Raw genomic sequence first — 26,830 nt, forward strand, 5'->3', positions numbered from 1 at the left:
TTCTTGGGACTTTACTAAAGCCTTTGACATTGTCTTCTGTCATAACCCAGTTATCCTATATCAATGCTGGTCAGCAGGGGAGGGTCCTGCTGAGATTAAAAAAATTCCCTTGAAGTAAATAATGGTGAACTGTCACCAAACAACTGATACATTTGGTCTATTATAGTGGACTGGAAGAGATAGAAAATGTAAAGGAAAATAGAGGAAAAAGGAGGCAAAGGAAGAGAGAGAGAGAAATAATCAAGGATTATTGGAAGGTATATCACAGTTTCCTGGATTCAGGTTGTGGAATTGTCACAGGAGCAGTCCAGATTTCTTGGCATCAGACACACACTTCATAAAGGGGAGTTCCCTATGGCACAAAGCTGGCAGAATGGCATGGGCAGAGCCATCTGGCACAGGCATCACAGAACAGAGAGGTGGTGGGAGCTGGGGGATGGATGGTGCAGAGCTAGTGGATGTCATGGGCAGTATGGAGTGGTGTGGAGCTGTGGGAGCTGTCCAGTAGGCACAGCTGAGCTGGCTGGGCTGAGTAGAGCCCTTGGGCACCCTGCTAACATGTGGCTACTGCCAAGCTGCCATTCTCCTATCACTGCTTGCAGGGCGGTGGTGGTGCCTCCAGAGTTGTTCAGAGTATGAGGTGCACATTGGCCTTTCAGTGGTGCTGTTGTAGTGCTTTGTAGCAGTACATCCAAGAACCCTCTTCCACTGGCAGAGCCAGGATGGGTGGAAAGCAGAGAATCATGGGAAAAGGGTAAGAAGAGGGGAGGCACTGTCCCCTTTCCATAAGAATCTGATTGATTAGTGAGCCCCTTCCCCAAGCCAAATGCCAGGCAAGCTTGAGTGTGTCTTGCAATATATGCTTTCTGGTAACGTTTGGAACATGAAATTAGTACAGTGTATAAATGTGTCAAAACACATGGCACGTGTGCTCTTTTTCCTTGGGCTTTTACCCCTGGCACTTGTGGATTAAGCAGCTGCAGTATCAGGAGGATATTCTAATTAAAAGAGACAACCAAAGGAATACTCATTATTGGAAAAGAGTGTTGTGAGTAGTTGGAATATTTTTAAGTTTCCAAGAAATACTTGCCTTTGTTAGTAAAGGTAACATACTGCTTTTAAATTTAATCTTTTCTAAATACTGTTCCTTAAACTACTTGTAACACTTCCTATGGTCTGGAGTTATTATTCAACTGAACAATGAACCTGTAAAAAATGTTTCCATATTTTTTGTATATAAAGTTATGTGGGTAGTGGAAGTTTAAAATTAATAAATAATATGTATTTTTATTAATTCATGACCTCATGACTTTATTCATAACATGCTTTAAGCCATGTTTCCAGGCAATGTCACAGTATCATAGTATCACAGTATCACCAAGGTTGGAAGAGACCTCAAAGATCATCAAGTCCAACCTGTAACCACAGACCTCATGACTAGACCATGGCACCGAGTGCCATGTCCAATCCCCTCTTGAACACATCCAGGGATGGTGACTCAACCACCTCCCTGGGCGGCCTATTCCAATGGCAAACGACTCTCTCCTTGAAGAACTTTCTCCTCACCTCAAGCCTAAACTTCCCCTGGTGCAGCTTGAGACTGTGTCCACTTGTTCTGGTGCTGGTTGCCTGGGAGAAGAGACCAACTCCCTCCTGGCTACAACTGCCCTTTAGGGAGTTGTAGAGAGCAATGAGGTCTCCCCTGAGCCTCCTCTTCTCCAGGCTAAACAATCCCAGCCCCCTCAGCCTCTCCTCATAGGGCTTGTGCTCAAGGCCTCTCACCAGCCTCGTTGCCCTTCTCTGGACATGTTCAAGTGTCTCAATGTCCTTCTTAAACTGAGGGGCCCAGAACTGGACACAGTACTTAAGGTGTGGCCTAACCAATGCAGAGTACAGGGGCACAATGACTTCCCTACTCCTGCTGGCCACACTATTCCAAATGCAGGCCAGGATGCCATTGGCCTTCTTGGCCACCTGGGCACACTGCTCGCTCATGTTTAGGCAGCTGTCAATCAACACCCCCAGGTCCCTTTCTGTTTGGCAGCTCTCCAGCTACTCCAACCCCAGCCTGTGGCTCTGCATGGTGTTGCTGCGGCCAAAGTGCAGCACCTGGCACTTGGATTTGTTGAATGCCATCACGTTGGACTCTGCCCATCTGTCCAGTCGGTCGAGGTCCCTCTGCAGAGCCCTTCTGCCTTCTAACAGATGAACATCTGCTCCCAACTTGCTGTCATCTGCAAATTTGCTGATGACTGTCTCAGTCCCCTCATCCTGAATCCCCTCATGTCACACACTGTTTGAGACAGTAAAGCAATTGGCATCTCACATGTCCCACAATATACTCCCAGAGAAAGTGGCTGCTTATTTCTTGGATGGGTGGGTGTCCCAGGTTACACCCACCCTTGGTGGGGGATGAAAAGAACCCAGCCCCCACGTGGACAAAAGAAACCGGATCCAGGTGGGCAGAGAGAGATATTTGATTTTCCTCCTCCCGGAGGAGGAGGCCCCTGGGCCAAAGGCATATTCCCACCCCCTTCCTGTCCAGCAAGCCTATTGGTCTGGTTTGAACCTTGACTGGAGTTTAAGAGTTTGATGATAATAGATAATAGATTGAGAATTCTTTCCCTGCCCCCTTTCCTTTTCCCTAGTAAAGAAAGGGAAAGAGAAGGGAGAAAAGAAAAAAAAGTGTGTAGGGAAAAAAGGAAGGAGGTGAATCTATGAAAGAAAAAGTCTGGAATCAGTTTGAAAGTAGGAGAAGTAAACTTTTCAACAAAAAAAATATATATAGCAATAACAGAGAGGGTTTACAAAGGTAAGGGATAAGGATAAATAGGAGAAGATACAAAACCAAGCCTGGATGGCCTTGTATTTTCCTGGATGTAAGTGGATTCTAGTCCTTTGAAGAGCGCAGATGCATCTTGGAGAGAGAACCAGGCCCAACCATGTGGCCAGCATAGGAAACCAGCCCCAGTGTGGGGCACCAATTATTTTTTTGTAATGTGGTGGGTTGAGGTTTCCCCCCAGCATTAACTTTGCCAGACCAACTCACCTAGAAGCAAATGAAGCTGTATTGACAAGCAAAATCCGTTTACAAGCAAAATCTACACTCTACAATGGAATGCAAAGAATATGTACAAAATATACAATATTTATAATATTATACAGATACTCACAATTAACAAAAAAACAGAAACCCCTGTGGCCAAGGACTAGAGGAAGCTACCAGCTTTTCCCCACCGCCACCCCCACCTCTCCTCTTACCCCCCTGTACAAATGGGACAAGAGAAAGGAGCAGAGAAGTTAGACTTAGCCAAAGCCAGTCAATAAGCAAGTTATCTCTCCTAAGCAAAGCAAAAACAGCCGAGATCAGAAGAGAAGAGAAAAGGGAAGAATTGTTATGGTACAGATCTTCTTATTCTAGTTATTTACCCAATGAATTTGTTTAGAATAATCTTTTGTTTTCCTTTTTACACCCAGTAGTGATTTATTTATATTTTTCTACTTTTCTGCTTGAAATCGGTAACTAAATTTTAAAGGCATAGCCTAAACCCACCACATGCAGGGGAACCTCTCCTCCTGGGAGGGTGAAACCTTCTTTGCCCATCTGGATCAAGTTTCTTTTGACCTTTTGAGGTGCTGCACTCTTTCAGTTGTCACCCCCCTCACCCCCAGGATGAGTGTAATCCAGCACACCTATTTAAGGAGAGACATATTTTAGTTTTTTCTCATTCCCCTTGCCTCACCTGCTCAACAAGTCACTGCTGTTCCTGCTTTCTGAGCAACCACGTGGCTCCGTGCTGCATCCACACTTTCTAAAGAACAAATCCATTTGCATCAAGGGAATCCAATGCCAGCTGGGCCTGGTTTTGTATATTTTTCTATTTATCCTTTTCCTTATACCTGTTATAGATGACTCCAGGTAAAAGTTTCAAGTCACAGTTTCATTGGCAATAAAAGACCATTAAAAGGCAACAAAAAGCAATAAAAGCAAGCAAAGCAACTGGTTGGGCATGCAAAGGTACCAAACTTCACTTCCACAGCAGCTTTACAATAGCTTTCTTCATCTTATATAGTTACGTCATCTACATAAACAAACGTATGCTAAATAGAAGGCAGGCATATGATAATGAGTCTTAGAATAGGTGGGCAGATTCCTGCTCATGCATACTCTGCATGGTAAGGGTCCTGCCGAGGGTTGAAAGATGAAGTAAATGAGTCATCCTCAAAGTCGTCCACTTTCACACATGCTCAGTCATCCAGGATTCTTATCTAAAGAAAACAAATTCTCAGTTCTTCTCCTCAGCCTTGGTGTCTCCAATTAGCCAAACACACTGTCTCTGTTTAAGTCTGTAAAATATGCAGCTCTCCCTTTGTCCTCAAAACAGGCTCCTGCAAGCTCCCCAATCACCCTTTAACACAAATCACAGAATCACCAGTATGTTCATAACAATCCCCCATTTTCTTTTTGTCACTATTGATTTCCAGATTTTTTCAGAACTTCCCCAATTGGATCATAATTAGGTTCCTCTGTTCTGATCACCTTCAGATCATAACCATTTACTTGTAACTTATTGGCATAAACAGTTTTACCTAAAGGTCTTCTCATTTTAAAACAACAATTACAAAGAATTGCACAGATCAGTATTACAATTATTCCAACAAGTATTACAAACAAATGTTTAAACTGGCTTGTATTCATTAACCAAGAAGTTAACTTATCCCATATTTCTTTAAACCCACAAGAAGTATCATTCAAAGAAATCTGATGTAATATTTGATTATGATCTACAATCACTTAACATAACTACAGATTAACATAACTACAACAGCTTACATTTATGACCACACATTTAACAGAAGAAATCCAAAGCTAACCTATTTTGAGTGGATATTTTCAAGAGACTATTGACTTCAAGCTATTGAGCTTTTATTACATCTATGCTTGCATTCATCATAATTTCAGCTGTAGCAGAAAAATTTACCATTGCTTTTTCAAGTTCACTGACCCCAACCCAAGGTAGAAACCTCCTAGCAAAATGATGAAACTTGCTATGCCTGGTTGGTAGTGGATTTGCTCCCCTCTTGGCTCTTCTTGCAAAGCTCCTGAGTAATTCTTGTGGCTGATTTACTGTAAGGATATGAGGATAGACCAGTCCTATAGAACATCTTCCCTGCCATCCTAAGGGTAATACCTTATAAGCGTTTTTACCACATATCCAATACCATCATGACCCAACAGGTATCAGCCATCCTTTAGGTATGTGTCTTTTCTTTCTGTTCTGATCAATGTTCCACATAATTGCTTCTCCCTAACTAATAAATTGTGAGCACTTTGAATACTGCCCTATAAAAATTACATTCCCACATCCAGGGTCAGTCCTATTTACCTCTTTATTCCTACCTATATTTGTCTCCCAGCCTCGCTGGATACAATGTACTGGCATATTTACATCCAAGGGTTCTTCAAATTGTAATTTCCACCTTATCTCAGATTGTGGAATCTTGGTACAATCCTCAAGTTTTTGGGCGTTTGGAATGCGTTTTGTATTTCTATTACATCAGGAAAGGCTGTCCCTATCAAAGGAAACCTGTGTGCTGAATTCTCAGGTAGCTGGGAACAAATCCAACAGTAAAAGGACACTGCTACCTGTCCACTGCAGGCTTGAACCCATGACCCTGAGATTAAAAGTCTCATGCTCCACCAGCTGAGCTGACTATGCTCTCTTTCAACAGCTGCAGATAAGTGTTGTGTTCTCATGACTTTACTTCAGATGGCGTTATAATCTTAAGCTCCATAACGACCTTTCAACCTACCTATCATTGCTAATATTGGAAGAGAATTTATGCACACATGGGAACATTGTCTTTGATTTTGATTTGACTCCTTATACAAAAATAGGGTTAGGATCAAGATTAGGCTCCACCAGTATATGTTAACTCTGCCTCCATAGCCTACTGGATGCAATCAGCAGACAGGTCTAGTATCTTCTTGGCAGCAGTTACATTCCTCAGGAACCCTACAAATTCCAATTCCTTAACCCACTTTAAGATTTCTTCCAGAGTCTCTTCTCTACTTCCTTGGTTAGCTCATTTACCATTTCCCATTGTGCTTTTGTTATTTCAATTCCTCTTTCCTCAAAATCCTCTACAATAATTTTTCTTATGTCTCCCTTACTTTTCCCTTCTACTAACCCTTTCAATTGTTCTTGGTATTCCCCTAACTAAAATTTCTCTAGCCTTTATTTCCCACTTATGCCAGTATATTCATAACATACCTTTGTAGCCTTCCCTGTTACTCAAATGCTATATATATTTTGCTAACAATTACTTTTTTGACTCCCAAACTGATTCCAGACCATTTTACCTTTCCTTTCTCCTGCCTAATTTGCTTTTACCCTACTGGGAAGAAAGGGAGCAGGGGAGGAAAATCTAAATCTGTTTCTTTGGGGCTTTTGGATTCCAGGAAAAGCTTCAAACCATCACAGTCAGTACTTTTTGGGATTAAGAACTGGCTGGATGACTGGGCCCAAAGTGTGGTGGTGAATGGATTTAAATCCATTTGGCAGCCAGTTACTAGTGGTTTTCCCCACAGCTCCATTTTGGAGCCAGTTCTCTAATACCATTATCAATGATCTGGATGAGGGAATTGAGTGCACCCTCAGTAAATTTGCACATGACACTAAATTGAATAGAAGTGTTGATCTGCTTGAGGGTAGGAAGGATTTGAAAAGGTTTTGAGACAGACTTGATCAATGGGCCAAGGCCAGCTGTATAAAGTTTAACAAAGCCAAGTGCTGGATCCTGCTTTTGGGTCACAATCCCCTGCAATGCTACAGGATTGGGGCAGAGTGGCTGCAAGTTTTTCAGCCAAAAAGGACTTGGGGCAGACTCGCTGCAAGCTTTTCAGCAGAAATGGACTTGGGGGTATTGGTCTGAATATAAGATACAAATGTGCCAAGGTGGCCATGAAAACCAACAGCATCATGGCCTGCATGAGAAATAGTGTGGCCAGAAAAAAATAGGTAAGCAAATGTGCCCTTGTACTCAACAATGTTGAGGCTGTATCTCAGGTACTGTATTTTTTGCCATTCACCACAAGAAAGACATTGAGTTTCTTGAGGGTGTCCAGAGAAGACTAACAAAACTGATGAAGGGTCTAGAGAACAAGTTTTAAGAGGAGTGACTGAGCAATCTGGGATTATTTAGTCTGGAGAGGAGGAAGCTGAAGTGAGGTCTTACTGCTCTCTACAAGTCCTTGAAAGGATGTTGCAGTGAGGTGGTCTCTTCTCTCTAGTATCAGGTGACAGAACTAGAGGAAATTGGGGAACCCTAAACAATTCTATAGGTATATTAGTGTTAAAAAGAAGACTAGGGTAGGTGTGGGCCCCCTTAGAAAGGAAACTATTGAACTAGTGACAAGTGACATGGAGAAGGCTGAGGTTCTCAAAGACTTCTTTACCTCCATCTTCACTAGCAAGGGCTCCAGCCGCACTCATGAAATAATGGAAGATAATGGCAGGGGGTGGAAGAAGGAACTGCCCATTGTAAGTGAAGATCAGGTTCATGACCATCTGAAGCACCTGAAAGTGTTCCAGTGCATGGGACCCGGTGGGATACACCCACAGGTGCTGACAGAACTGGTGGATGAAGTTGCTAAAATGCTCTCTATAATATTCCAAAAGTCTTGGCAGTCCAGGGAGGTCCCCACTGACTGGAAAAGGGGAAACATAACCCCATTTTCAAAAAAGGTAAGAGGGATGACCCAGGGAACTACAGGCCAGTCAGTATCACATCTGTGCCTGGTAAGATCATGGAGTAGATCCTCCTGGAGGCACTTCTGAGGCACAAGAATAATTAAGAGGCAATCTGGTACTGTGGTAAGTTGAAAGGCCGATCCTCCCACCACGGGTAAAAGAAAAGACTCACAAAAATGGGTTGCAAAAGTGGTGGAAAGTTTAAATGGAAAAGCAGTGAAAATTTTACAAAGAACCACAAACACAGTGACAAAAGAGATCCCAAAGCCTACCCGAAAGTATCCCATCCCCACTTGAGGATACAGCCAAACCCTCCAGGACCCTTTCTCCCCCTCCCCAGCCTTTGGCCTAGCCAGGCCCAAGAGGCCGCGAGATGGTTCATCCCATTACCAGGTAGTGGTGAGGGAAGAAAGAGAAAGTGCAGGACCCTCGTTGATGTCTTATAAGGGAGCAGGGCATTATGGGATGAAATACATAACTTCCTGTGTCCACCCACTGGACCCTTTGGGACACCACATGTGTGGCTTGAGTGGAGGCGTCAGGGGGGCCACCCAGCCTGAACCACCACAGGTACAATCAGCAAGGCTTCATGAGAGGAAAATCCTGCCTGACAAACCTGGTGGCCTTCTATGGCAAGGTGATTTGATAGGGGCTGAATTAATGAGGCAGGAATTATAAAAATGTAGTTACCTTTATTTTTCCCAAAACCCTGCCCCCAAATTTGGTATAAAAATTTATTTGATTATTTACAGGTTCTATTCAGGCATGAATTCTACCAGGATGCTTATGGGCAACTTTAGTACAATTTAGAGAATTCAGAAAATGATAAAGGCGAAGCCACAAAATAGCTTTACCCCACTTATAATCAGAGGACCTTAGGGAAAGCTGATGAGGACTCCAGGTTGTACTCATGAGAAGGAATTTGGTGATGGTCCCTAGGTCTTTCGTCGGTGTCAGGCTCCAGAGACTGCAGGTTTTATAATCCAATTTGTGGATAATGCTGCACAAACCAAAGGAAAAGAACCAGCCAGAATCAAAGTGTCCATAGACACAGCTGCTACAAGGGGAAAATATTGAGCAGCATCACTGCAAGAAAGCTGCAGGTTTCATGGCAGGCAGGGTCACTCCACAACAGGCAGGGTCCAGGGAGAAGCCAGGTCCAAGTGGAGTGAGGAAGATGAAGGCGGGAGCCAGAGCAGGAGAATGAGAGTGAGGACAGGAGCAGGAGCAAGATGATGGCAAGAGCCCTGATCTCTTTCTGGTCACTCTATTTAAGGTGTTACTAGACAATGTGTCTAAGGAAAATGTATAATGCGCACAAAGCACCCCACAATCATAGTTCCCAAACCCAGAGGAATTCCACCATGGGGAAGGAACCTCTGCCCTGGCAGGAAGAATTGGCACTAATTACCTGTCCCCAGGCAATTTCACAACTTGGAAGGCAATTATGTGCCTTTGTCTTTCCCCATTCAAACCTCCATTGATGGAGATGGGGGAAGAGGGGTTTGGAGTGCATCCTATCATGAGGACACAACATCAATAGAGGAAGACTGAGCAACTGATGTAATTTACTTGGACCTGAGTAAAGACTTCGACACTGTCCTGCACAACATCCTTGTCTCCAAGCTGGTGCAGTATGGGTTTGATGGATGGACCATTCAGTGGATAAAGAACTGGCTTGATGGCCACACCCAAAGAATGGCTGTCAATGGGTCTATGTCCAAGTGTAGGCCAGTGACAGTACTGGGATCAGTACTGGGACCAGCCTTGTTTGACATCTTTGTTGGTGACATGGACAGTGGCATGAGATTTAACACATCCAAGTGCCGGGTTCTGCATATTGGCCACAATAACCCCATGCAGAGCTACAGGCTGGGGTCAGAGTGGCTGGAGAGCAGCCAGGCAGAGAGGGACCTGGGGGTATTGGTCGATGGTAGGCTGAACATGAGCCTGCAGTGTGCCCAGGCAGCCGGGAAGGCCAATGGCATCCTGGCCTGCATCAGGAACACTGTGGCCAGCAGGAACAGGGAGGTCATTCTGCCCCTGTACACTGCACTGGTTAGGCTGCACCTTGAGTACTGTGTCCAGTTCTAGGCTCCTCAGTTTAGGAAGGATGTTGACATGCTGGAGTGTGTCCAGAGAAGGGCAACAAAGTTGGTGAGGGGCTTGGAACACAAGCCCTATGAGGGGAGCTGGGGTTGCTTAGCCTGGAGAAGAGGAGACTCAGGGGTGACCTTATTGCTCTCTACAACTACCTGAAGGGAGGCTGTAGTCAGACAGGGGTTGGTCTCTTCTCCCAGGCAACCAGTATCAGAACAAGAGGACACAGTCTCAGGCTGCACCAGGGGAGGTTTAGGCTGGAGGTTAGGAGAAAGTTTTATACAGAGAGAGTGATTGCCTGTTGGAATGGGCTGCCTGGGGAGGTGGTGGGGTCACCATTGCTGGGGGTGTTCAGGACGAGGCTTGACAGGATGCTTGGTTGCATGGTTTAGTTGGTTGGGTGGTGTTGGGTGATAGGTTGGACACGATCTTGAAGGTCTCTTCCAACCTGGTTTATTCTATTCTATTCTATTGGGTGCACCTTCAGCAGGTTTGCTGATGACACCAAGCTGTATGGCGCAGCAGACACACAGGAGGGAAGGGATATCATCCAGAGGAACCTTGACAGAATGGAGAGGTGGGCCCAGGCCAACCTCATGAGGTTCAGCATGACCAAATGTAAGGTCCTGAATCCAGGTTGGTGCAATCCCAAGCACCGATATAGGCCAGGCAGCGACTGGCTTGAGAGCAGCCCTTAAGAAAAGGACTTGGGGGTGCTGCTGAATGAGAAGCTCAACATGAGCCACCAGTATGCACTTGCATCTCAGAAAGCCAGTCACATCCTGGTCTCCATCAAGAGAAGCATAGCCAGCAGGTCAAGGGAGGTGATTCTCCCCCTCTACTCCACTCTTGTGAGACCACACTTGGAGTACTGCATCGAATTCAGGAGCCTCTATTACAGGAATGATCTGGAGGTGCTGGAGCACGTCCAGAGAAGAGTCACAAGGATAGTTAGAGGGCTGGAGCACTTCTCCTATGAAGATAGACTGAAAGAGTTGGGCTTGTTCAGTCTGGAGAAGAGAAGGCTCCAAGGAGACCTTATTGTGGCCTTCCAGTATCTGAAGGGAGCCTACGAGAAAGTTGGTGAGGGACTGTTTAGGGCGTCAGGTAATGATAGGACTAGGGGGAATGGAACAAAACTATAAATGGGTAGATTCAGATTGGATGTTAGGAAGAAGTTCTTCACCATGAGAGTGGTGAGACATTGGAACAGGTTGCCTAAGGAGGTGTTAGAACCCCCATCCCTGGAGGTTTTTAAGGCCAGGCCAGATGTGGTTCTGAGCAACCTGATCCATGTCAGGGGGTTTGGAACTGGATGATCCTTGAGGTCCCTCCCAACCCTAACAATACTATGATTCTATAAAATGGCCTGAAATTGTGCCAGGGTAGGTTTAGATTAAATATTAGGAAAAACTTCTAGAATTGGTCAAGCATTGGAATAGGTTGGCTATGAAAGTGGTAGAATTACCATCCCTGGAGGTGTTCAAAAAACATGTGGATATGGAATTTCGGCACATGATTTAATGGCCAAGATGATCTTAGGCTGATGGTTGCACTTGATGATCTTGGTGGTCTTTTCCAACTGTCCTGGTTTAGAGCAGGACAGATTCTCTATTGACCTGGAGGAGCAAAAGAATGGTGCTCACACAAATGGATTGAATAACAATGGAAATTTTAACTGGAAAAGTAATTGATACTCTACTGAAGAAAAAACAACCACAAGGTATAGTGGTAAGGATATATATAGCAAAGCATACAGAATTCCCTTACACCACACCCAGAAGTCCCCCAGCACTTCCATTCTCCCCACCCAAAGATACAGCCAAAACCTTCAGGGTTCTTTCTTCCCTCCCCATTGCTAAGCTAGTCTCAGGCTAGCCAGACCTGAGAGTGCCCCTCCCCACACACTTCTTATCCTGGCATTAGGCCTGAACAGGCCTAAGAGGCCTGAGTTACTCCCCCACTGTTTACCTGATAGAGAAGCATCTCCCATGGGAGCAGAGAGGGAAGAAAGAGAGAGAGAATGACTTTAAAAGGCACAACATTTATAGGTAGAAATAAGTTACTTCCTGCGTTCACCTGCTGGGCTGAACACTGGAGATGTAACTATGTGGCAGCCAGGAGACACCCAACCTAAACTGACCCACCAATGGAAACAATTCTATTATTCTGATTCTATATGCTTCTGTCCTTGGAAAGAGTTAATTTTAACTAGCATGATCAGAAACTAGCCTTTTTTTCTTTTTCATTTCCTTTTCTTTTTTCTTTTTCTTTTTCTTTTTCTTTTTCTTTTTCTTTTGCTTTTGCTTTTCTTTTCCTTTTGCTTTTGCTTTTGCTTTTTCCTTTTTTTTTTTTATGCATCATCTAATAGTGTTTTGTAATCAGCTGATTTTATTAATGTCTTTTCACAAATGATTTTGTGCACTCAGTTTCACGCTCCCTTTTCAAAGCTTAAATGTTTTTTCCACATGCAAGGTTGATTTTGTTTGGTATTGTCATGCTAACTACTACTCCTGGTCTTCTATAATGTATCACAGTCTGTGTATTGCCAGACTCAAAATATAAAATTTGAATTTTCCTTCTTGACTAATAGAAAAGAACATGCAAAAAAATGTTCAGATCACTTTCTCCAGGGACGTGTTTTTCACTATTAGTTAATATAAATATGGATCTAAAAAACGTTATGTTAATGTTCTCAGCTAAAGTGAGCAAGTTCTTGAACTAGACTGATGGGCTTTTTTGGCAATTCTTTTTTGTTTGTTTGTTCTCAATATTATTTTTGGGGCAAGCTTGCTTCCATGTTTTCATGGGATGATATCTTTTCTCCTCTCTTACTTTTAAAATAATACCCCTCTACCTACTCTATAGGGAAGCTGCACTACTCTAGAAGATGAAAATTCTCTGAGATTGGTCCTTCATTTTATCCACATCCTACAAAAAAAAAGAAATACCTTGTAAACCTGTAAATGCAGTATGAAACTATAACATATGCACTGGCCTAGAAGTAACATAAGCCATTGTGTTCAAAAGCCTGGAGAAGAGGAATATGTCTTACAGTCACAACACTGAATCCAACACATCACACAGGTGTTACCTGCACATTCACATCTTGCTGCCTTTGAAAGCAAGATCCTTTGTTACAGGATCCAGTTCCTGATGGCCATTTCCAACCATGGAATTAATTGGATTCCTATTTACCTCTGGATTCATTAATAATAAATTTCTGTAATGAGGAGCATGATCTGTCTCAGGAAATACTGTAATAATTACTTGCAAATACCCTTGTTCCTGTTCACCGTCCTTACTACTTTTCTCTGTATATTTTCTAAAGGGACAATCCTAGATGAGGAGGCAAGAGGTAAAGAAGCCGATGGAATTATTCTCTTTCACTTTTGACCTTTTAATAATTCATAACAAATTCTATGTGAATTAAAAAAATAAGTTTTGTGGCCTTCTCTGATCCTCATGAAGACAGAGACCCTGCTAAGAAATCTAGCTCTTTTGGGGGCACAATACAATGCAGTTAAACACATCTGGAAAATGCCAGAACACATATCGTAGATATTTTAGAGCTAAAAATGTGCTACGCTTCATTATCCTATCAGCGTATGATTAATCCCCACAAAGTTACCTTTCAGTGGGGTGCAACTCCCTAAAACCCTAAACTCATGGTGAGCTGCTTCTCCCCTTGCTGATGACTACATAAAGTAAAATAAGAAAATAGAGATATTGGTGTCAGTACATATTCTAATTATTTTTTAAATTTTCCATCTATTTAGCTCTACTCACATACCCAGGTAATACTTTAAGTGTATGTAGATACCACATAGCCATAGATTGATATCTCCTCTCTGTGGGAAAAGAGACAAGCCTTAGTAAGAATAGAAATACTCTGGATAAGAAAGCACAGTGAAATCTGTGTTTTATCAGTTCTATTTGTCTCTTCAAGTGTGAAAATAAGCCTTAGTAAGAATAGAAATAGCCTTAGTAAGAACAGAAATACTCTGGATAAGAAAGCACAGTGAAATCTGTGTTTTATCAGTTCTATTTGTCTCTTCAAGTGTGAAAATAAAATTTATCACAGGTATTCTTAAGAAAATGCCTATCAAAATGGCAAACAGAAAGATCTTTGATTTTAAAGATCGAGTGGACTAATCTTTTTACATGACTTAGATTATTATGGACAAACCTTTACTTAATCAATTTTGCAATTATGTCAGTACCTTCAGAGGCAAAGGGCATGTGTGTAACATCTATTCTATTAGGAAATCTGTCTTCCAGTTGTTGCAGATAGGCTGAAATTTAATCACAATACTCAATATTCTTCCAGACTTCCTGGGAACGTTTGCTGCTTTAACAAACAAACAAAGTACAACAGAGTGAATTAAAATGACCTTGCTTCTTTAAAATACCAAGAATTGGTATGTGCAAGCATTAAATCAGTGTGTGGCATCAGCCTTGCTCACTTGTATGGAGGTCTGTAGTAGTCCTCTCATAATCTGTGTTGTAAAATATTTGTCTTTTACGGTATCCAACACTCCTTCTATTCTCCTCAGCACCCGCTGTTCTAACACCTGTCTCAGCTAGAACTTCTGTTTGCAGGTCTCTTAATGATTTGGCAGTAGAGATGGACAGATCCACAAGATAAACATAGATGACAACTAATCTATGAGAGACTAATAAAATGGAAAATGAAAAACATCTGGCCTATCCTCATGGAAACTCTGTTAAAGAACATGAAAAATTAGGTGATTAGTGGCAGCCAACGTGACTTCACCAAGGGCAAATCATGCCTCACAAATTTGGTAGATGGGGTAATAGCACTGTTGGACAAAGGGAGAAAGCCACAGATGTTGTCTACCTAGACTTTTGACACTGTCCCCCAGAACATCCTGGTCATTAAATTGGAAAGACAAATGGTGAGTAGAGCATCTGGAAGATAAAGAATTGTCTTGATGATTGCACTTGAAGAGTAACTATCAATGACTTAATGTCTAAGTATAGACAAGTTACAAGTGGTATCCCTCATGGGTCAGTACTGGAACCAGTGATGTTTAATATCTTTGTTGGTGATGTGAATGGTGAGACTGAATGCACCGTCAGCAACTTTGCTGACAACACCAAGATGTGTGATACAGTCAAGATGCTAGAGGGAAAAGATATCATCCAGAGGTACCTTCACAGTCTTGGGAGATGGACCAATGCCAACCTCATGAAATTCAATGTCAACTTTGTGAACTTCAACCAAAGCAAAGTGTAAGGTCCTTTACCTGGATCAGGGTAATCTCAAGCACAACTATAGGCTGGGTGGAGAATGGATAGACAGCAGTCCTGAGGAGAAATACTTGGGGGTGCTGGTTGATGAGAAGCACAGAGGAGGGCCACAAAGACAATCAGACAGCAGGAAGACATACTAAGAGATTTGGAGTTGTTCAGCTTGGAGAAAAGAAGACTCCAGGGAGACATTACAGTAATCTTCAAGTATATAAAGGGAGCCTAAAGGACAGCTGTAGAGGGACATTTTACAAAAGCATGTAGTGATAGGGTGAGGAGTAGCATCTTCAAACTGGAAGAAGGCAGAGACATTAGGAAGAAATTATTCACCATGAAGTTGATGAGTGACTGGAACAGTTTGCCCAGGTAAGTTGTGGAGGTTTTAATCCTGGAAGTGCTCAAAGACGGGCTGGATGGGTCCTAAATAACTTCTTCTTTTACCTTTGCTATTACTCTTTCAATCTTTTGTCTTTCTAATATTTCTAATTAGGTAAGTAGATGGATTTTATTATTTGAGAGTATGTGCATATGTGTATCAACTTCAAAACTTCAACTTTTTCCTCAGGTTATTAGAGCAAAATTTCTTCTTCACCATAATTCCAGCTCATTCCTCTCAATTTATGTGTTGTCTATTCCTCTCCAGTCCTTCTATCAAACTGCTTCCCACATTTGGAAGAAGCTTCTATCCTGTAAACCAGAAACAATCAATGATTTGCTTAAACAGTCCTAGTAATTCTCACATTTGCAAAGTCTTTCTACTAATTCATCAGTTGAGTCTCCACAGTAATTGAAGATACAGAGGCACACATATGTGCACATATGACTCTCTGATTTAACAGTCTCACTGGAGAGGCATGTCTGTTTGAAGGTCACATATACATTCAGAGTGCATGGTAGACTCTCAAAAGTAGAAACTAGTCAACTTTTCCAACAAAAGAGATCAAAACATTGATTATGTTGTATGATAGACTACACTAGACTAGACTAGACTAGAATAGAATAGAATTAACCATGTTGGAAAAGACCTTCAAGATCATCAAGTCCAACCTATCACCCAATACCATCTTGTCAAGTAAACCCTGGCACCAAGTGCCTCATCCATTCTCCTCTTAAACACCTCCAGCAATGGTGTCTCCACCACCTCCCTGGGCAACCCATTCCAATGGCCACTCATTCTGTGAAGAACTTCTTCCTAACATCCAGCCTTTTATTGACACTTCTATTTCTCGCTAAATGCAAAGTCAAAGTATCATAGAATCAGATAATTGTTTTGGTGGGAAAATACATTTAAGATTATTGAGTTCCATCATTATCTAACTCTACCAAGATTGGTGACAAAAATATGTCCCTCATCACCACACCCATGAGTCTTTCAAACACCTCTAGGCATGGTGATTCAACCACTTCCATGGGCAGCCTGTTTCAGTGTTTGATAACACTTTTATTGGAGAAGTTTATTCTAATATCCAATTTAAACCCCTCTTCATGCAATTTGAGCCTATTTCCTCTCATTCTGTCATTGGTTACTAGGGACAACAGACCAACACTCGTCTCACTCCAACACTCACTCATTCCACATAGTTGTAGAGAACAATAAAGTCTCCCCTCAGCCTCCTTTTCTCCAGACTACATGATGCAAATTCCTTCAGTCAATCCTCATAAGACCTGTTCTCCAGATCATTCACCAAATTTGTTGACCTTCTCCAGACCCACTGTAGCACCTCAAGGTCTTTCTTGTAGTGAGGCACTCAAAACAGAAAACAGCACTCCAAATGTGGCATCACCAGAGCTGAATACAGGGTCATGATCACTGCCCTGGTCCTGCTTGTTACACCATTCCTGATATAAGCTAGGATGCTGTTGCCCTTCTTGTCCACCTGAGCACACTGTCAGCTTATATTCAGCCAGTTGCTGATCAGCAAGCTGAATGATCAGCACCAGGTCTTTCACTACTACACAGCTTTGCAGCCACTCTAACCCAAACCTGTAAAGTTGCTGGGGCCTATTGTGACCTGAGTGCAGCACTACACTTGATCTTGTTAAATCTCATATAGTTGGGATTGAGCCATCAATTCAGATGGTCCAGTTCCCCCTGCAGAGCCTTCCTATGCTCAAGCAGCACTCCTTCCCAACTTACTGTTACGTGCAAACCAAAGCAGAGCAGCAAAAAGTGAACAGTCAAAGAGAACAAACTTTGCTGCAAGACATAAGGCTTTCAATACAGCAATGAAATTATATCAACCTGTTCTGACCATTTGAGGCTGTGCCTTTAAGAGAGAGACAGTGTTGGGAGCACTCTGGCTGAATGTTTTGGTACCAGAATGAAAACACTCTGATACTCTAAACGAATTTCATTGGTAGATGGGCAGAATGCAATTTTAAGTTTTAGGGCAGTTGGAATTTTTTGGAGTTTCAGCCTGTTCTGCCGTTCCAGCCTGTTCTGCTTTTCCTGCCTGCCTGCTTCTCAGAAAGCTTGCCAGAATGACCTTGAGATAAGCAAAACTAATTCATGTATGTGCTTTTGAAGCCTAATAACATCTCCTTTCCTTAATAACTGCCTTTCTTTCTCTCTCTAACCCCTTTTTGGGAAAAAAGGGAGGTAGGGGGGGAGAGAGGAGGTTACAGGGAGCGAAACCCTCCTCAGGGAGGGAATTTTGTTGTGTTATTTTTCTTTGCTGTATATTTCTGTATATATTTTGTAAATACTGTATAAAATGTGTTATATATAACCTGCATTCCATATATATGCTTGTAAATATAGCTTTGCTTCTCTGACTGAGTTTAGCTGTGGTTTCTTACTCTGTGGGGGAGGGAGAGCTAGGCCACACCTGTCTATTGCTATTATTCTGTACCTAATCACTTCATTATTTACCTTTTACTCAAACGCCTCTGGAATTCTCCTAATTACAGCTAGTATCTAAGCTAGGGACTAGCTCAAACCACTACAATCCACCCTTTTAATATAATTCCATTGGTTGCATCAAGTCATCCATCTAAGTAAATACAATATCTACAAGATGAGTAGTTCAGGTTTCAGTTCATGTCTTTATTCCAGCTACCTTAGATGTAGATCAATGCAAAGATTCAGTAATAGGAAACAGTCCACAGTCTCTCAGCAGATGAGGTGAAACAGAATCTCTTAGAAGACTCAGGGTTCATGCTTGTGTACAGTGAACTCTCCATAAGTTTTATGGACTCTATAGTTATCTGAAAAATAGCTTGTAACATTTTATACACACTCTGAACTTAAATCCTTTCAGCTAAAGTTAGATTTCTTTGTAGAATACACTGAATTTCACCATTCTCTTGCATTACTCAATATGTATGACCAGGTCCTTCAGCAGATATCACCCCTTGGACAGCTTTACCTCACCTGAAGAAGAAAATACCCAAGCAGTTTTTCCCAACAGACACTTTTTGTGAAAAACAGGAACTCTGTCACCTTTTACTTTTTGTAACAAATCTGATTGAGGTGGACTGGTTCAGTTTACAGAACCTCTGCTGTTTACTGACTAAGTTGCTTGCCCTAAATGTTAGTCCCAGTTTGGCAAAGTTCCACCCCACATTGCTTTAAGGGTGGTATTCAGCAAACCGCTGTAACTTTCAATCTTTCCTGAAGCTGGTGCATAGTAGGGGATACAGTATATTCACTTGACACCATGCTCTTTGGCCCAGCTGCTTATGAGGTTGTTCTTAAACTGAGTTCTATTGCCTGATTTTATTCTCTCTGGAGTACTGTGTCTCCACAATTTGTCTTTCCAAGCCAAGAATGGTGTTATGTGCAATAGCATTAGAATAGAATAGAATAGACCAGGCTAGAAAAGACTTTCGATGAGGAACTGGATAGGTTTCCAACCATCTGTTGCTTACTTCTACCATAGTCAGGACATATTGCTTACCAGTCAAAGAACAAGGCAGAGTGATGCAATCAATCTGCCATGCTTTGCCATACTTGTACTTTGACCATTGCTCACTGTACCACAAGTGCTTCATTTGCTTATCCTGATTAATAGCAGCACAAATGTCAGCGACATATAACCTGCTGTGCTGGGTTATGCCCATCCTTGATGGGGACTGAAAAGAACCCATCCCCTATGTGGGCAAAAGAAACTTGACCCAGGTGGGCAGAGAGAGAGACTTGGTTTACCCCTCCCATGAGGAGGGGTCCCACTGGATCAAAGGTGATCTATTCCACTCACCCTTCCTGTCCAGCAAGCCTATAAAAAGGGCAGATACCTTTTTCTTCTCTCTCTTTTCTCTGCACAGTGACTGCTCAACATAAAGGTCTCTACTGCTCCTGCTTCCTGCATTGACCACATGGTGGGGCCTACTTTTCAAGCTGCATCTACACTTCCAAAAGACTGCACCCACTTGCATCCAGGGAATCCAATGCCAGCTGGGCCTGGTTTTGTATATTTTCATATCTATCCTTACCTTATACCTTTGTAACCTTCCAGGTTACTGCTATATATATAATTTTTTTTTGTTTAAAAATTACTTTTTTTACTTCCAAACCAATTCCAGTCCATTTTCTATCTCTCTATTCTCGTGCCTAATTTGCTTTACTTTACCGGGAAAGGGAAAAAGAGAATCTATATCTGTTTCCATTTGGGCTTTTGACTATGGGAACTCTACCACAGTTTCCCAATGAGTTCAGTGAGTTTGCCTTCCCAGTGGCAGATAGTTTGTGGGAAGAATGGAGATCTGCATTAGTCCGCTTATTATGCTTAAATATAATTTCCATAATGACTACAAATAAGGCTTTGAATTGTTTTGTTGTGAGTGAAACAATGGTGTGGCTACTTTAAGTGCTCCCATCCCTTTCCCCTGTCAGAGGTGCAGGCAGAGGCAATCTGGCTCTAGCTCAAGGAGCAGTATGGGGGAGCCAGAGGGTGAAACTGTACCAGATGTAATTTCAGCTGCAGCTGCTGGAAAAGCCATGGTGGCTGCAGCAGTTGTTTCTACTGTTTCTGATACAACTTGCTTTCCTGTGAGCAGGGAAGCCATGGAAGCAGGGGGAGTGGTGCTGGGAGCAGCAACATCTCCTTATGGCTGTGTGGTGGTTTGGCCCATGGTCTGGAGGCCAGACACCCACCAAAACCACTCTAACACTCCCCCTCTTAAGTGGACAGGGGGAAAAATATAACAAAAGCCAGTAATAGGATAGGAGCAATTTTAATAACAATAATAAGCAAACAGCGATAGACTGCACAGAAGCAAAAAGCAGAGAGAGAGATGTTAGTCACTACTTCCCATCAGCAGGACGATGGTCAGTCTCAGGAAGCAGGGCTCCCTAAGCTTGGTGGTTCCTTAGGAGGATAGACGCCATGGACAAATCTCCCCACTTCCTTGTTTCACTTCATTCTTATACCTGAGCTGACATCATACGGTATGGAATACCTCTTTGGCCAATCTGAGTCAGCTGGCTCAGCAGTGTCCCCTCCCAAGATCTTGCGCACCCTTCAATGTACTCTTGGAGCAGGGAAATGTTGAAAGGACACAGCCTGGATACTGGATTCTGCAGTAGCCAAAACACTGCTGTGTTATCAACTACTGCTGCAAAAAATCCATAGCACTAGAAAGATGCTGTGAGGCAAATTACTCTAGCTTAGTGTGGCCGTTTGACGCTGTGCCTTTAAGAAAGGGGCACACTGGCTAAATGTTTGTAAAATATTTTGGTATTCTAAACGAATTTCATTGGTAGGATTGTGGGAGGTCAGATTGGACCCGGGGGAGCTGGGAACTTTCTCTCAGTCTTCCTTCCTTCGCTGTCCCTCTCGGCTGGATCTGCTTCTGGGATTCTGGCCAACTAAGATAAGATACTAACTCCTGTGCCAGGCCTTTCTTCCTTTCCTGCCCTGTTAACTGTCCACATCTCTTTTCTACCTCTTTTGGGGGAGAAGGGAGGTAGGGGGGTGAAGGGGGTACAGGGGGAAGCCCCCTCTGTGGGGGGGTCTGGTTTCTGGTTGAGTTCATTTGCTGTATATTCCTGTATATATTGTAAAATAACTGTATTTGTTGTGTTACATATAATCTGTTTCCTTGTAAAATATAATCTCATTTCTCCGACTGGGTTTAGCCGTGGTCTCTTTCTCAGTGGGGGAGGGAAAGGAGAGCCTTTCCTTTCAAACCACCACACTTAGTCCAACCCAATACAGGCTGTAGCACAGCTCTGGCAGCAAGTGGTGGCAGCAGCAAAGCCCCCATGTATGGTTCACCAAGGTTGGAGGCAGCTTGCACCTATGGCACAGCACCAGTGACCCAGGCAGCTTGCATCATTTACAGGACAGAACCATGCTCCTGTGGCTGGTGCAAGTACCCACCCCTCTGACTCAGGTCCCACAGCAAGGACAATTCTGCCCATAACCGCAGGACCAGCAGTGGCTTCCCAAATCCCACCAGCTCCTACTACAACATTGGGAATGGTCTCTCCCGCTGCTATGGCTGCAGTTCCTTGAAAGGCAAAAGAAGAGACAGACAGGACAGTTTTAGATGATCCATATGAGAAAGCTCCTTCAATTACAGTCTCCCTTGCTCCATGTAGGGTTAAAAGAACACATCAGCCAACACTGGAAACAGTTGATGATAAGGATGATCCAGGAGAGGGCATGTCTACTGATGTGAGCACTAGCATCCCCGTGAAACCAAAGGTTTCTAGCAAGGGAAGATGAGTCTCAGCAAATGCAAGTAGATGATGGTGCTGCAGGCACAGCAGCAACACCACCTATATCTAGGAAGGAGCTGAGGCATGTAAGGCAGAGTTGTTCATGGGGAGAAAGTGAACCAGTATTGAGTTGGTTAATAAGGTGTTGGGATGGAGGTGCAGGCACTGAAGAAATAGATCCCAGATCAACCAGGCAGCTGAGGGTGGGAATATTGATAAGAATATAGGAAGTATTTGTGGTAATGCTTCCCTCTGGTCATGCCTGCTATTGGCTGTGGTACCCAGTACCCTCGCAGAGATGAGAGGGGCAGCAAGAAGACCTCTACTCTGGACTTCCAGAGGGCAGACTTCAGGTTGCTCAAGGAAATAATTCAGAGGGTTCCTTGGGAAAAAGCCCTTAAAAATAAAGGGGTCCAGGAGGGCTGGACCTGCTTCAAAGAAGAACTGATGAAGACGCAGGAACAGGCTGTGCCAGTGTGCCGAAAGATGAGCCGCTGGGGCAGACGGCCAGCCTGGTTGGGTAATGAACTTCTAATAAAACTAAGGGGAAAAAAAGAGGGTGTATCATCTTTGGAAGAAAGGTGAGGCAACTCACAGAATGTTTAAGGCTGTAGCCAAATCATGCAGGAAGAAAATTAGGGATGAGCCAGGGAATTACAGGCCTGTCAACCTGACCTCAGTGCCAGGCAAGATTATGGAACAAGTCATCTTGAGTGCAATCACACAGCACTTAGAAGATGGCCAAGGGATCAGACCCAGCCAGCATGGATTTAGGAAGGGCAGGTCCTGCCTGACCAACCTGATCTCCTTCTATGATCAGGTGACCCACCTGGTGGATGTGAGGAGGCCTGTGGATGTGGTCTACCTGGACCTCAGCAAGACCTTTGACACCGTTCCCCATAACAAACTCCTGGCCAAGCTGTCAGCCCATGGCTTGGATGAGAGCACACTGCGATGGGTTAGGAACTGGCTGGAGGGCCAAGGCCAGAGAGTGGTGGTGAATGGTGGCACATCCAGCTGGTGGCCAGTCACTGGTGGTATGCCCCAAGGATCAGTGCTGGGCCCCATGCTCTTTAACATCTTTATTGATGATCTGGATGAGGGCATTGAGTCCATCATCAGTAAATTTGCTGACGACACCAAGCTGGGGCAGGAGTTGATCTGCTGGAGAGTAGAGAGGCTCTGCAGAGGGACCTCAACAGGCTGGACAGATGGGCAGAGTCCAACAGCATGAGATTTAACACATCCAAGTGCCGGGTTCTGCACATTGGCCACAACAACCCCATGCAGAGCTACAGGCTGGAGTCAGAGTGGCTGGAGAGCGACCAGGCAGAGAGGGACCTGGGGGTGCTGGTCGACGGCAGGCTGAACATGAGCCTGCAGTGTGCCCAGGCAGCTAAGAGGGCCAATGGCATCCTGGCCTGCATCAGGAACAGTGTGGCCAGCAGGAGCAGGGAGGTCATTGTGCCCTTGTACACTGCACTGGTTAGGCTGCACCTCAAGTCCTGTGTCCAGTTCTGGGCTCCTCAGTTTAGGAGCCTTGCTGTAACTAGTCCACAGAAGAGCAACAAAATTGGTGAGGGGGTTGGAACACAAGCTCTACAAGGAGAGGCTGAGGGAGGTGTATTTGTTTAGCCTGGAGAAGAGGAGACTCAGGGGTGACCTTATCACTCTCTACAACTACCTGAAGGGAGGTTGTAGACAGATGGATGTTGGTCTCTTCTCCCAGGCAGCCAGTACCAGAACAAGAGGACACAGTCTCAGGCTGCACCAGGGGAGGTTCAGGTTGGATGTTAGGAAAAAGTTCTATACAGAGAGAGTGATTGCCTGTTGAAATGGGCTGCCTGGGGAGGTGGTGGAGTCACTGTCATTGGAGGTTTTCAGGAGGAGACTTGATGGGGTGCTTGGTGCCATGGGTTAGTTGTTTAGCTGGGTTGGATTGGTTGATGAGTTGGATGCGATGATCTTGAAGGTCTCTTCCAAGCTGGTTTATTCTATGTATTCTATTCTATATATTCTATGTATTCTATGTATACTGTGGTACCCTTCATGGTAGACTATTACTGAACAAGAAGTAATCACATGGGTCAGTTTGCAGAATGCTACATGACCATGTTGAGGACACAGACAAATGTCCCCATGCAGTGCTACAGGCTGGAGTCAGAGTGGCTGAAGGGTGGCCAGGCAGAGAGGGACCTGGGGGTATTGGTTGATGTCAGGCTGAACATAAGCCTGCAGTGTGCCCAGGGGCCCAAGAGGGCCAATGGCATCCTGGCCTGTATCAGGAACAGTGTGGCCAGCAGGAGCAGGGAAGTCATTCTACTCCTGTACACTGCACTGTTTAGGGTACACCTTGAGTCCTGTGTCCAGTTAGAAAGGATGTTGACTTGCAGGCAATACAGGACCAACTGAGACTCTCTGCATCCCATACATCGACTGATTCAACAACTGGAGAGCCAAAAGGTGATCAGCAAGGCTCACTCACCCTTCAACTGCCCGATATGGTCAGTGCGGAAGGCAAATGGGGAATGGAGATTGACTGTGAACTACTATGGCCTAAATGAAGTGACTCCTCCAGTCAGCACTGCTATGCCAGACATGTTAGAGCTCCAGCATGCATTGGAATTGAAGAAGGCCAAGTGGTATACCCCAACAGACATTGCTAATGTTTTCTTCTCCATTCCCATTGCAGAAGAATGTAGGCCACAGTTTGTTTTTCCCTGGAGAGGTGTCCAATACTAATGGAAGTGTTTACTTCAAGGATGGAAACACAGTAGAACCATCTGCCATGAGGTGATACAGACTGCACTGGAGAAGGGTGAAGGTCCTGAGCACCTGCAGTTCATTGATGATATCATTGTATGGGATGAGACAGCAGGAGAGGTCTTCCAGAAGGATAAGAAGATAATTGATGTTCTGTTGGAGTCTGCCTTTACCATAAAGAGAAGCAAGGTAAAACGGCCTGCCAGAGAAATCCAGTTTCTGGCAAGACCACCTCTGCCATATCCCTCTGCATGTGATAAATAAGGTAGCCACTATGGTGCAACCCACAAATAAGCAAGAGATACAATCCTTCTTGAAGTTTGTGAAAAATGCACATTCCCAGCTACAGTCAGATTGTAAAACCCCTTTTCAACATAACATGAAAGAAAAATAATTTTGAGTGCGAACTTGATCAACAGGTAGCATTTGACCAGACAAAAAGAGAAGTGGTCCATCCTATGGCTCTAGGACCTGTTCAAACCAGGCCAGAGATTAAGAACGTGGCCAGTGAGAGTGGTCCTACCTGGAGTTTGTGGCAGAAAGCTCCTGGTGAAACACAGGGTTGTCCCCTTGGATTCTGGAGTAAGGGGTACAAAGGCTCTGAGGCCAACTACACTGCAACAGAAAATGAAATCCTGTCTGCCTGTGAGGGAGTTCAAGCTGCTTCTGAGGTGATTGGACTGAGTCACTACTCTTTTTAGCTCCAAGACTTCCAGTCCTGACTTGAATGTTTAAGGGGAGAGCTCAACCCCACATCATGCCAGAGATGCCACCTGAAGTAAAGGGATGGCTCTGATAACTCAGTGAGCTCAAACGGGGAACTTCAAATGCCCTGGCACAGTGGATGTAATCACCAACTGGCCAGAGGGTGCTGACTTCAGGATGCCACCAGAGAAGAAAATGACCTGCGCTGAGGAGGCTCCCCCATATAATGATCTTCCTGATAAAGAAAAGGGATATGCTTTATTCGCAGATGGATCTTACCATCTTGTAGGAAACAAGCAGGGGTGGATGGCAGCTGTCTGGAGTCCAACAAGGCAAGTGGCAGAAGCAAGAGATGGAGAAGGTGAATCCAGTCAGTTTGCAGAGGTCAAGCTATCTAGTTGGCTCTGGATGTAGCAGAATGGGAAAAGTGGCCAGTGCTTTACCTCTACACTGCCTCCTGGATGGGAACAAAAGCCTTGTGGGGGTGGCTGAAGGAAAGAATGGATGGCAAAGAAAAGGAAAGCCTGTCTGGGCAACACATTGCTACTCATCTGGACAGAATGCCAATAAAGATACGGCACACTGATGCACACATTCCCAAAAGCCACTGAAGAGCATAAGCATAACCATGAAGCAGATCTGGCTGCTAAAATCTCCCAAATAGACTTGGACTGGGAACACAAGGGTGAGCATTTTTTAGCTTGCTGGACCCATGACAGTTCTGGCCACCAAGGGAGAGATGCCACATACCAGTGGACTCAGGACAGATCAATAGACATACCTATATAAGCCATCTCACAGGTTATTCATGAATGTGACATCTTTGCTGCCGTAAAGCAGGCTGATCGTATGGAGCCTTTGTGGTATTAGGGGATATGGTCAAAGTGTTAGTACCAAGAGGCCTGGAAGATCAATTAAATCACCCTTCCTTGATCTCACAGTGGCAAACAGTATGTGCTGACCATGGTGGAGGCAAGTACAGGGTGGCTGGAAACCTACCCAGTACCCCTGTACCCAGTTGCTACTGCTCGCAACACGATTCTGGGCCTGGAGAGACATGTCCCGTGGAGATACAGTACCTGAGAGAGAACTGAATCTAAAATTGGAAGCCATTTCAAGAACCATTTCCTAAGTAACTGGGCAAAAGGACATGGAATTGAATGCTACAATGGTTTGCTAAAGACTACCCTGAAATCCATGGGAGATAGAACTTTTAAGAACTGTGAAAAACATCTAGCACAAGCCACTTTGTTAGTAAATAGCAGAGGATCTATAAACCCAGCTGGTCCCACCCAGTCCAACCTGCTGCAAACAGTAGATGGGGGTGGAGTTCCCGTGGTCTGAAAAGAATCTATTGGGGATGTCTGTGTGGGCTTCTCCTGCTACTGGTGGGGGCAAACCAGCCCAAGGGGTAGTCCCTGCGGAAGGGCCTGGTCATACATATTGGGTCATGCTAGAAACTGGGGATATTCCATGTGTCCCATAATGAAATGTAACTCTGGCTGAAAGTGTGAACCATAAGTTAATGTAACATAGTCAATGTATAATAATTATATGTGGTTATAAGTTT

The sequence above is a fragment of the Dryobates pubescens genome, chromosome Z (genome assembly GCF_014839835.1).
Source record: "Dryobates pubescens isolate bDryPub1 chromosome Z, bDryPub1.pri, whole genome shotgun sequence".
NCBI classification, from domain to species: domain Eukaryota; kingdom Metazoa; phylum Chordata; class Aves; order Piciformes; family Picidae; genus Dryobates; species Dryobates pubescens.